Below are 13,186 nucleotides of genomic sequence, written 5' to 3' on the forward strand. Positions count from 1 at the left end.
AACCTAACGGATGTAGCGGTATATAAGAAATAAATTACATTACATTACATTACATTAATCAGGTTTTTTATTTTGCCTTTACCTATTCAGTTCAAGGTTGAATTACATTACAAGAGGTCAGGTCAGTTATCCAGGGAGTTACAATGGCCAGTTTAACACGGACATTCAATAGGATTGCTAGATCAGTACAACTATTAATACAATTAGGTCATAGTTTCAGATACATAGTTACAATTACAGGTAGATCATTGTTGGCTCTTTGTTTTGTCCCAGGATTTGCTTTAGACAGTTTAGGAATGGTCATTTACAGTTCCCATTTCAGTTTCTTCAGTATTGGTTCCCTGAAATGTTTTTAAACGTTTTTTGAACCTGAGATAGTGGTCACAAGATCATAATGTAAGTGATAGCTGGTTCCAGCATTTTGCTAATTGATATTAGATTGATAAGGTAATTTGCATAGTAGACTTTATATTGTTGCATGCTGGGAATTTTAAGTGGAAAAGATTTCTGGTGAAATATCTGTTAGACAGTCAGGGGCATTCCCTCTTAGGATTTTAAAGGCAGTGACCAAGTTCTGCAGGTGAGCCCAGGCTGGGGTTTAGTTCAATTTAGAATACTGTAGAGAAGGAAAGGAGATTCTTCCCATAGTGTTTTATTGTACTTTGATTAGAAATAGCATAAAGAATGTTCTTATAGGAAGAAATAGTCTTATAAATAGAGCTTGACAACATGGCAAATGAAAGACTACATAAGATAAGTCAAAAGGCAACAGCCTGGAGATTACTGAAATTATTGTGTACATAGGTAAACATGGAAGGTGGCAACCCCCAAATGTTTTGGGTCTTAATGCTAAAATGGTTCCCCTCCCCCACTTACAGTTTGAATCCCTTACCCTTTGTCTCCTTCCTCGAACATAAGCAGGCAAAGTAACAATGGTGACTGATCAGTCACCAAATAAGTCCAAACACAGCCATAGAGACGACAATTGGCAAAGAAGAAAAAGACACTCAAATCAGATGATTGTAATAACAATTCTTTAATCTGTTTTCTTCTTTGGCAATTGTCATCTCTATGGCTGTGTTTGGACTTACTTGGTGACGGATCAACACCATTGTTGGAGGAGTATTTATGTATGAAAGTTGTCATGTAATGGCTAGAAAAGTCTGGTTCCCTTTTCTCTCCCTGCTGGGTTCCAGGAGGGAACCAGACCTTCTCTGCCAGGAAACCAAAGTGAACCAGAGCCTTATACTCCAGAAGGGCAGCAAATCCCTGAAGAAGCGTTTTAGCGAAACAGGGAGCCCTGTTGGATTATGTGGAAGTATGTAGAGCTTGAATGATTTTCAGCTTTTTCTCCACGGAGCAGTTTTTCCTGCTTTCTAACCCCATGATTACATTCAAACAGCAATATTCAGATAAGTGACTTTTATTTAAAATAATTGAAAAACACTATAAATTATATTGGCAAGTGAAAGAGACTTTTATTGAAAAAAGAAAAAATAGAATTTCAAAGAGAGTGTGTTTTTTGAAAGTGATGTACACACTATATCTCTTGTACTTTTGGAGTTTTTGACCAAGGATGTGTCTGCTGGTCTCAAATTCAGTTTGAAACCAGCTTGTCTATGTGGGTAGCCTGTAGAGCTCCTATTGGGCACTGAGGTCTTTTCTCCTTTTTGAATACAATGTGATATGTAGACCTGTGCTTTTGAGGGTGTTGTGTTAATTTTTGATAGGAATAGGCCTGACATGACAATTTTCTGGGTGCCCATCCTTACACTACACTTAAAACACCTTATTACATCCTGAGGGTAAGTTTCAATAGATCGCCTAAAGTTAGGCTCTGGCATGATGAGCACTAAGACCTAAATTCTATACATGACGGCCCAAAAATGGCACCAGTCAGCACGGTGCTTAGCACGATTCTATAAAAAGCTCTTGCTATACATAGAATCATGCTTAGCGGCTCTAAGCAGCATAATATTTAGGCGCCCCCATTTAGGCCAAGGAAAACTGGGCCTAAATGCTTGCGCCAAAGTTGTGAACAAGATTGGGCATATTCTATAACAGTGCATCTAACTTTTAGGAATGCCCATGATCCATCCATGCTCCTCCCCTGCCCGTGCCCCCTTTTCAGATTCATGTACTAGAACCGACATGTAGCACCCTTAGAGTGTGTCAACCAAGTTGTGTGCATAGCTTCTAGTTAGTACCAATTAGAATTAATTATAGCATAACATAAAAACTCACTTCCACACCGCAATTACCGCTAAGTTCTATGCGGTTCACAAAAGATTATAAGTACAAAAGATGAAAATGAGAGGCCTTAATTGCCAATTATTGGCACTGATCGGTGTTCTTAATTTAAGTTGCGCATAGAAATCAGCTATGCACACCAATTTGCACGTACGACTTATGGTGCCATAGACAAAATTTGGGTGTAAGGGCGGATTCTATAACAGCAGTTGCAAGCACAACTGCCATTATAGAATTGAAGCATAAGTCCACATTTACACACCTAACGACAGGCACAAGCACTTATTCCAGCCAAATGCCCGGTACAACTGCTCATATCCAACTGTAGGCAGTTAGGTGTGTAGATGCTAGTATTCAATAACCCATGCATATAACTACTTGGCATGCTCCTAATCCACCCATTCCCATCCCAGATCAGTTCCCTCTTGGAGTTCGTGTGTTCTGGAATCTGAGTTTGCAATTTATAGAATACTGGCTAAGGGCAGTTATTAATGCTGCCCAATTCAGGGAAAAAATTTTCAATTCAATTTGGCCTATTGAATTGATTTTTCAATTCAATTCAATTTTTGAAATGGTCTGGTGTGTTTAGCCTCTTCACCCACCCCACCCCCTTTTGCCCTCTCCAATCTCACACAGGGGCTGTGGTGTAAACAAAACAAAAAACAATTTTCCTCTCTCCTAGCTCATGCTCGCTGTCTAACACCAGCTCTGGCAGGATACACATTTCAAATCTGACATATTTTAATCACAAAACAGAAAATAAAATTATGGTCCCAGGCTCTGGTTTCTGTTTGTCCCCTGTTATCTTGCTCAGCAGGGACTCCTGCCCATTTGACATTTTCTTCTTTCTCTGTGCTCACCATTCATCTTCCATCTCTGTACCTTCCCTTCCACTGCCATATCCAACATATCTGTTTCTTTCCCACTGTCTACCATCTCCTTCTCACTCTCTCCTTGCCTTGTGCCCTGGGTCAAACCTCTCTATTCCCCTCCATGCAGCATCTCTCCCTTCCTCCTTGCCATTATCATTTGTAACATTTCTTTCCCAATGCACCATCTCTCCCTGTTCTTCACCCATTTCTCCCTCTCTCTTGTCATGCATGTCTCCCTCCCCTCCACCATATGCAGGATTTCTCCCTCCCACCTCTTTCTACCTCTTTGTTGCATCTCCCCTTCATCTCTTCCACCCCCATGTCCAACAATTTTTTCTTTCTCGTCTCTCCCGCCACATACAGCAGCTTTCCATCCCTCCCATCCCTCAATGTAGCAGCTTTCCATCCCACCCTCCCATTCCCCTGTGCAGCAGCCTTCCATCCCTCCTACTCCCCTGTGCAGCACTTCCCAGCCCCAGCCCCCACCGTGAGACCTCAAGTTTTGTGCCTCCTGAAGCAGCAGCAGCAGTGGCAGAGGCCGGTGGGCAGAGGCTGCACAATGAACAAGCTGCTCGTGGCCTGCCTGCTAGGGCTTCCCTCTGCTGCATCATCAGTGATGTCATCAGTGATGAGGCAGAGGGAAGGCCCCAGCAGGGCAGGACAGGAGCAACCTGTTCACTGCCTATCTGTCCGCTAGTCTCTGCCACTGCTGCTGCTTTAGGAGACTCGGACAAGACACAGATGTGTCAGGAGACTGAAGGACTCCCTAAATTTGTGAGTCTGATTTTTTTAGAAAATGAATTGATTTGAATCAATTCACCGAAGTAACTCGGTGAATCGGGCAACACTAGCAGTTATGTGTATAAGTGTCAAATAATAATAATAATGATAATAACTTTATTTTTGTATACCGCAGTACCACAACAGTTCAGAGTGGTTTACAGAGGAAGAGACTGTACACAGACAGAGATGTTACATACAAGACATTCAGATTAGCTTAGCAGTTGGGATTAGTTAGGTATATCCAGAAGCATATCAGGGATACGAGGCAGGGATACAAGGCAGGGAGGGAGTCAGAGAAATTTGTCAAAGAGATAGGTTTTAATTGATTTCCTGAAAGTTTAGTAGGAGGGTGAATTTGAAATGAGGGTGGTTAGACATTTATTCCATTTGCCTGCTTGGAATGACAGAGATCTATCAAGGAATCTCTTGTAGATGCAGCCCTTTAAGGATGGAAAGGCAAACAGGTAGGCATTACTTGTGCGGGAGGGGCCGAGAATTCAAAATGATCTGACAGGTAGATAGGGGAAGAGCCTGGTAAGGTTTTGAAGCAGAGGCAAGCAACCCATTATCACCACCTAGCCAGTAATTGGTTGTTAAGGCCAATAGGCGCCTAATTAATCTAGTAAGTTATGTGGACAATTGACTTTATTCTATGAGTCACATGTGCAACTATGTATGCTTGTCAGCAATTTGGGCGTGCAGCTGTATAGAATTAGGGGATAGATGCATCTGTGCTAATTGCAAACAATCTTAATGTGTGGTGAAAAACATTTCACTGTAGTAATTACAGAGGACATGCTGGGCACCCCATCAACAATTACCGAACAGCTTTGCACTTATTGCGGGTTAATTTGTGCTGTTAAAGTACAGTAAATGCACTTTAACAGGATGCAAGTAATAATAAAACCATATCCTGCCTCCTCTTAGAACGAAAAAAAAAATTAAATCCACTCATAAACATGGAACGGGAATGAGCCATTCAGACGAATGTGTGGTTTTCATTTTCAACAGCAGCACTTCTGTCACAGATCAGCTCAGGGGTGCTCAAGCAATGTTTATAAAGCATTTGTGCTCTGAGCCATCTTGATCTTCACGTTTGATGGGGTTATATACTCAGCTCTGTCACCTTTTAATAGTTTTTATTCTTGTTTGCTTTGGTAGCTTTCGGATCTGAATAATAATAATAATTCAGGTTTGGCGACTAAAATGTAAGGCAGGAAAGCAAAACTTTCCACTGGCAGGGAAAAACTGGAAAAATATAATTAATATTGAATGCATTAGTCCTCTTTACAAAAGATTTCTACATATTCAAGATATAATTTTTATAGGTATTCTCCTCTTATAGAAGAAAGTTTACTTATCAAAGAAGTCATTTTCAAAATGCATATACCCCTTTCCTCTATCCCATCATAGGCAGGGTAGAGGTGGCATTAGAACCATATAAAAGGATAAATAGAGTGCAGATTTTTATTTCTTTGTATGTTCTTTCCAGTGGGCTGAATTTTCACCTGCACTTTATATTTTTGGATAGTAAGCAGATGTACTATTGTTCCAGTGGGTTTGCATACTGTTGTATCTATTGGAGCCAGATGTGCTACCAGATGCAGATAGAATCATTTTATGAATACTTTGTGATATCCAAGAGCATCTTTTGATATATTACATATTTACATCTGATGGGATGGTGCAAGGCTCTGTTCATATATGACCCTTGATGCAGGTTATAGTCAAAGTATGAACATTAGAGGTTTACTTCATCTCATGAACTTATGTAAGCACCTTCCAATGGGATTTCTGCAATAAAGTTTGTATCTCCAATAAAACAACCCTGATGCAAAAAACAAACAAAAAAAACAACAACCAAGTGTTTATTAGATAAAGACCTGAAAATCACCACTGCTTTAGTATTCACCTGTCTTTCCTTTTGCCTACTCTGGATCCTCCATTAAATTTCTACCTTAATATGCTGACTCCTGAATTGACGGTCATCCATTATCTTCTTTCTCCTGTTTGCTCAGCTAAACAGATGTTCTTGGTGATAGGCATTGATGCAAGAGGCATAAAGACAAAATAGACAATGGTGAGGAGTTTGAGAGTGGTTGGAACAGAGGTGGGGGGAAAAGTTTACACTTTCCAAAGATACTATGACTAGGGGGCATGTGATGAAGCTACTAAGTAGTAAATTTAAAACAAACTGGAGAAAATATTTTTTCACACAACGTGTAATTAAACTCTGGATTTCGTTACCAGATAATGTGGTGAAATCAGTTAGCTTGGCAGGGTTTAAAAAAGATTTGGATAATTTCAAGTTTCAAGTTTAAGTTTAATGGTTATTTGATATATCTCCCATCGTAATACTAAGCGATTATACAAAATATTTAAAATTAGGGGGTACACAACAAAAATACATATTATCAGATATAAAGACAGAACAAACTAACATGGCACAAAAGGACTAAGGGTAAACTACAATAAGGTATAGTAAAGGAGAGAAAACAAAAAAGGATAGAACAAAAGGGACGGGGTGGGAGGACGGTTCTCTGGATTGAAGTGTTTTAAATGTAAGTAATGCAACTTTGAAAATGATTCTATGATGGAGAGGTAGCCAATGGGCATTTTTCAATAACGGAGGAGCATGGTCATATTTCTTAGAATTAGTGATGATTTTAATAGCTGTATTTTGGATTAGTTGGAGTCATTTGATTTCTTTTTGATATATTCTGATGTACAAGGAGTTGCAATAATTGAGTTTTGAAATTACTAGTGGATGAATTAAAATACTGAGAGAAAGTTGGCTAAAGAGCAGACCATTCGTAGTTTGTAAAAGCAATTTTTGACAATGGCGCTTATTTGGTGATGAAAATTTAATTTATTGTTAATAATGACACCCAGAATTTTGGTGGAATGAACCTCTTTGATTGAGCAGTTGTCGATAAGAAGAGCTGTGGATAATTGGATACTTTCCACGAGAATAAGATACAGTTGGTTTTGGATATACTAAGAGAAAGCATGTTGTCTCTGAGCCTGTTATGGATGTTCATTAGCTTTGCATTGATATCCTGAATTTCGTTCAAATTAGTAGGGTCAATCAGATGAATGAGCTGGATATCATTTGCATAAGCGAAAGATGTAAAGCTTATCGATTGGCAAAGCGTCAAGAGAGGAGAGAAGTAGATGTTAAACAACAAAGGTGAGAGCATTGACCCTTGAGGAATGTCAAAAAGATTGGAGTATGGATTCAATATACAGGTAGAGAAGTCCTAAAAGAGAAGTCCATAGGCCATTATTGAGATGGCTCGGGGAAATCCACTGCCTATTCCTAGGATAAGCAGCATAAAATGTGTTTTACTCCTTGGGATCTAGGTACTTAGGACCTGGGTTGGTCACTGTGGGAAACAGAATACTGGGTTTGATGGACCTTCTGTCCAGTTTTGTTATAGTCCTATCAGCCATCTTGTATTCGGAGCTCTTTTGAGGGAAACTGAGATCATTTGGGGGTCATTTTACTAAGGTTCACTAACCAATTTAGTATCTACTAAATTCTAATACCATAGCAATAAAATGGACATTTTAGTATTTAGGTTGCACTAATGTGAGTGCTCGCTAAATCGGTTAGTGCACCATAGCTAAAGGACTCCTGAAAGTGTTCTTGTGATTTTTTGCTTTCCTAGTTTTCTTTGCATGCTCACATCCACTATCTACTCCTAGCTTAAAGTAACTCTCTAGCAGGAAACTTTGATTTTAGGATTGGCAGTGAATGTGAAGATAGAGATAGGGAAGGCCGAAGCTGTAACCAACCATTAAAAAATGAAAGAAATTAATTAAAAATGATTTTTTTTAAAGCTTTGCTAATATTTTTCTAGTAATAGAAGATAATGCATTACATAATGAAACCTATAAGATGTTTTGAAGAATCAGTAGTCAGCACTAACGGCTTCATAAAAGGGGAGGCGGAGGGGGGAGGGGTTGTCTCTATTTACCAAGATTTGTTTATTTGCATAGCTTCTATATGCTGAAATGAACTAGATTTAAAATAATTAATTTATTTGTTTCAGGAATAACAAATTCTTTAGTTGAAATGACCCAACAAACCATCGCTGAGTTTTACTAAACGTTGGTAGAGGTTTCTACTGCAGGCCAGCGAGGTAAATGCTCCAACGCTCATAGAATTCTTATGAGCCTCGGAGCATTTACCACGCTGACCCATGGTAGAAGCCTCTATCATCTTTTAGTAAAAGGAGCCCAGTATCTCTAGATGAAACATGATTGTACAGCTATATAGTGATTAAGCTGAAGAAAACTGAAGAAAAGCATAATTCTATGAATTTAATAATCCTAAAATATCTATATTTTTTTCTTTTTTTTTAAATTAAATCATTCATTCCATACTAAATGCTGGCTTTTATAAAGTTGTGGTTTCTATCATGGGCCGGCAAGGTAAATACTCCGATGCTCATAGAATTCCTATGATCGTCAGAGTATTTACCTCACTGGCCCGTGGTAGAAACCTCTACAGTGGCTTTGTGAAAAAGAGCCCAAAGTGTCCTTGATAAAGGCATCCCAGGTTCTTTTTGCAAGACTATGTGCAGAATTTTATGCATATTTCTTCAACTTTTTGGCTGTCCATGTCTATTGCTGCTGATTTCTTAAATTATGTTACTATTTTAAGGCTAATTGTACTGAGCTCTGCCTTTGGCCAGTTCTGAATGCTTTGACATTTCAAATACTGCACCAAAGTTAATATCTATCATCATCAGAAGTTCTGAGAATATTTCAGCTTAAATATCAATTATAGCACAATTTCTGATGTGCTTATTTTATGACGTGCCAATATAATGTTCTGCCAACCCACACAAATGTCTTATAAATGCCTTCATAGTTTGCTTACCATATGTTCAAATGGAGAAAAGTATGCCCATTGATTTTATATATATATATATATATATATATTTGTTTAAGACTTAATAGATCACTAAACCCCTCTTTTACTAAGGTGCAATAACCGATTAGCATGCGCTAATCAAATTAGTGCGTGCTAAACACTAATGTGTCCATAGACTAACATGTACACGTCAGCGTTTAGCATGAGCTAAATCGATTAGCGCCGATTCCGATGGGGCCAGGAGAAAGCCCAAGCTCTTCTGGCCCGATTACACCCCTTATCCCCCACCCCCACTAAAATATGAACCCCTCCCACACCAACCCCATGATCCCCCAACCCTCCCTACCTTTAAATCATTGGTCGGATAGACGGGTGCCAAGCCCATCCGTCCGACAGGCCAGCCATCCGTTGAATGGCTGGCCTTAAGGCCTGATTGGCCCAAGCGGCTCAAATCCTGCCCACAGGCGGGGCCTGCGATGCCTGGGCCAACTGGCATATGGGTTGGGCTGACCAACAATTTAAAGGTAGGGGGGTGGGGGGGTCATGTGGTCGGCGAGGGGTTTCGTATTTTAGTGGGGGTGGGGGGTAGGAGGGCTTGGGCTCCCTCTTGGCTCCGATTGTGTCGGGTGGGTTGGGGAATTGCGGTGCCGCCAGGCCAGGAGGGCCCCATTGGAATCGGCCGCTGGGGGGTAAGGGGGCCGCTGGGCAGGAGGGTTTGGGCTCCCTCTAGCCTGATTGTTGTAGGGGGAAGGACTCATCGCTGCAGGAGAGATGGCTCATCTTTCCTGCCACGATGATTGCCCACCCCCCTCCGAACCGCGGCACTTCAGGGTGAGCATCGCCGACAGGGGAGATGTCCTGCCACGATGCTCACCCCAAAGTGCCGCGGTTTGGAGGGAGGTGGGTGATCATCATCACGGCAGGAGAGATGAGCCATCTCTCCTGCAATGATAGGCAGGTTGCTGGGGCCGCTGAGCTGTAGCGATCAGCTCAGCAGCCCCTTTTTCGGCACTTATAACTGTTTTGACTTGGTCTAAATCAAAACGTATAAGTGTCAACTAGGCAACCTGTGAAAATCTTTGGTTATAGCTGTTGTACGCCTAGGTCTAGGTCGGCTCACCTCCCGCCCACTCCCTGCCATTTCCCCACCTCTAAAAATGCCTCTTTTCTATCTGTGCGTTTAGAGGCAGGGGAAAGGCCTAAGCTGGTTTTAGATACATCTGAAACCAGCTTTGATTATGGGTACTTGGATGATCAGGCTTTTTGATCGTCTAAGTACCCATTTAGGCCACTTTTTAGACTTTTTTATTATTATTATTATGAGCCCTATTGTGTCTTCCAAAAGGCAAAGGAACTGAAAACACTTATTTTTATTTATTCACATGTTCATAACTGAGGATTGCTTTTGCCCATACCAATTCCAGTCCCCAAATGGTGGCTGTGACCTCCTTCTGCAATCTATCGAAGTTGCCACGGGAATTTATGACCGCCATTTTCACTATGCAGTGGGTGGGAGCAGGAACAGAGCAGTAAAAAATTCTTGCTCCCACACCAGCGGTAGACATACTGAATTTTTTGCTGTTCCTGTGGATTTAGCGTGGTTTATCAAGGGAACCTGTGCCTGTTATCATAGTCTAAAAATCTGCTCCTCTCAACCCTCAAGAGGAATTCAGGATCTGTAGCTGTTCAGGAATAAGTTAGGGAGTTGGACATTTTGGAAAAAAAAATGGCCCCATGAATCAAAGCCACTTGAATTTCTATCATAGAGTTCTTCATATAAAAGCAAAAGCTCATTCATAATCCCCTTTTCTGCTATTTTTATGTCTCAACCCCACCCCCCTCCCAAATGTGGGTAATATATATTTTACTTCTATTTGACAAACTGGACTGACTAGCAGTTTCCTAGTTTTAGTCCCCCATCTATACATTTGATATTTGTAAAGTTGCATGTTATGTATTCCCTTTTATATAAAAGTTCATTCAATCTTTTCAAGGTGCCATATAGTTGTATTTAGTCTGCTTCTTTGTAGATTGAATGGATGCTTTCCTAACCACGTCCAATTTATTTGCTAAGGACATTATTTCTGCCTGCCTTTATTTCCATATTCCTGTCATGAATGCTGTTACCTTGTCTTTTATAACAGCTTTGGCAAGCCACTTTTCCACAATCTCTAAAAATTCTGATCTTTTATTATTTCAGTCATTTCCACTAGACAAATACAGCATTATTTTAATAAACTTGCTTTCCATGATCATGCACTTTGTCTAGGAGTGCATTGTACTCCTCCATGACACTCAACTGTGTCTCTGCCTCCTCCATGTGATCTTCTTGCCTTGCGACTCTTTCCTCTGCATGCTGCGATCATGTGACTTGGCATTCCAATCTGTCTTTGATATCACCTATGGATTTTTGCAACTTGCATAGCTTATCAATCAAAATTACTGACAGTCTGTTGGAACAGAAAATAGTGTCTCTTTTGGGAGAGGGCATCCAGTGGAGGTTTTGTCTAGTGGTGGGGGTGGGGGTTCATAGTGGTGGTAGGGGGACAGGAGAGTTCATGTCATGTTGGGGGGTTGGGAGGGTCAATTGGACCTTTTAGGGGGAAGGTGGGTTGGAGAGTCAGATCTTATTGGGGGATGAAGGGAGAACAGCTCCAACCTTAAGGTTTATAATGCTGCCCGATTTCCGATTCGAATCGATTCACCGATTCGAATCAGGTGAATCAATTTGAATCGATTCTTTTTTTTTTTTTTTTTTTTTAATCGGCCTGGCCAATTCACTGACCAACTCTCCTAAAGCAGGAGGCGGAGCTGTAGAAGTCCTGCAATTCCTGCAACTGCCGGGATTCCATGCAGCCTATTCCTTAGCATACACAAGCTGATTTCTTACTTATAGGCAAATGCCCCTTGCATTGTAGTTTTATTTTATGATTTTCCTGTCCCTTCCACGCTTAGATTCCTGTTTGTTTTGTCTATGTTGCCTCCCTATTTTTCATTTTTGCTCCATTTTTCTTTATTTATTTTTCTTGCTTGGTCAACACTATTTCCTTTTTAATATTTGACGTTTCCCTGCCTACCCAAGTTCCTTTTTCAATTTTCGCACCTTTCGTGTCTTTTCCCATACACCACGGTCACGTAAACACTCCTTTTGCTTTTAAGTTCTAACGTCTCTCGCACCATTTTTTACTTTCACTTTCATTGTGTTTTGGATGCTAGAGGCTGACTACCCACGGTAAGGTTCACCTATTGTTTTTCATCTCTTTATTTTTACTTCTTTACTTTTAGTATTATGATATGGTGTACTTTCCCGGTTGAGATTCTAATTTCCTTCTTCTTGGTTATAGCGTTCTATATTTTAAGGTACTGCGGTCAGATTTATGGCCTGCTTTTTACTCTCTGTGGAACTTCTTCCCACACTTTAATTCAGGTTCATTCCGGTTTCTAGTTCTGGCTCTGCATGGTTGTTCCAGTGGTCACCCTCTTGTGTTTTATGATCCTCCTGTATTCTATTTTTCTTACTAGATATGTGAAGTCTGCTTTTTACCACAGTTTCCTTCATTCCATTAAGCATGGCTCCTTTCTGGTTTAATATGGTTCACTTATTTTACTAAGCATGGCTCTTTTTAGGATCTGTTTGGTGCTCCTCCATTACATTTTTTACACAAGCTGTTTTAATGTTTTATGTCCTCCTTCCTCACAATTCTCTTAGATATTAGTTTTTATTTTTTTATTCATGTTTTACTCAAGTGCTTTTCGCCTTATGACAGCCCCGTACATTCTACTATATCGCCATATAGTCTGCATGGCTATGCTCCTCTTTTTAGATCATTACATGATTTCTAAATCTGGTTTATCAATGTATATGCTTTATGATTTCTAAGCTGGTTTTTCAATGTACATGCAGCACATCCTATGTTTTCCATATATGTTGCATATCTCACAAGTGTTCTCTTCTTGATGACATCAGCCTCCTAAGTTTTACTATATTTTACTATAAGTTTAATATAGTTTGTATAATTAAGTTTTTTTAGCTAGGTTGTTGATACTAAAAAACTGACAGCACATGAGATTTACCGTATTTTCACACATATAACGCGCACGTTATACACGATTTTACAAACTGTGCATAACCAGGCGCGTTATACGCGTGAGCACGTTGTACAAATTTTTTTTTTACATAGTTCCCCCCCGATGTCCAATTCATCACCCCAAAGGACCGCTCGCACCCCCACCCGAAGGACCGCTCGCACCCCCACAGCATCCCCCCTCCCCCTCCCGCATGGAGAAGCTGCCTACCGTTGTTTCCGGATGCCAGTGAGCCCAGCTGCTTCCTCTGCTGGCGGTCCTGCCCCTTCTCTGAGCCCTGCATGCGCTGCTTCCTCTTACGGCGGTCCCGCCC

The 13,186-nt window shown here is 40.6% G+C and overlaps 1 protein-coding gene across 3 annotated transcripts in view; it reads left to right on the forward strand.

Moving 5' to 3' along the window:
* The window catches only part of NLGN4X (neuroligin 4 X-linked), a 423,295-nt gene that overhangs the window by 7,007 nt on the left and 403,102 nt on the right, over window positions 1-13,186 (forward strand). The window lies entirely within an intron of this gene.

The sequence above is a fragment of the Geotrypetes seraphini genome, chromosome 6 (assembly GCF_902459505.1).
Source record: "Geotrypetes seraphini chromosome 6, aGeoSer1.1, whole genome shotgun sequence".
Taxonomy (NCBI): Eukaryota; Metazoa; Chordata; class Amphibia; order Gymnophiona; family Dermophiidae; genus Geotrypetes; species Geotrypetes seraphini.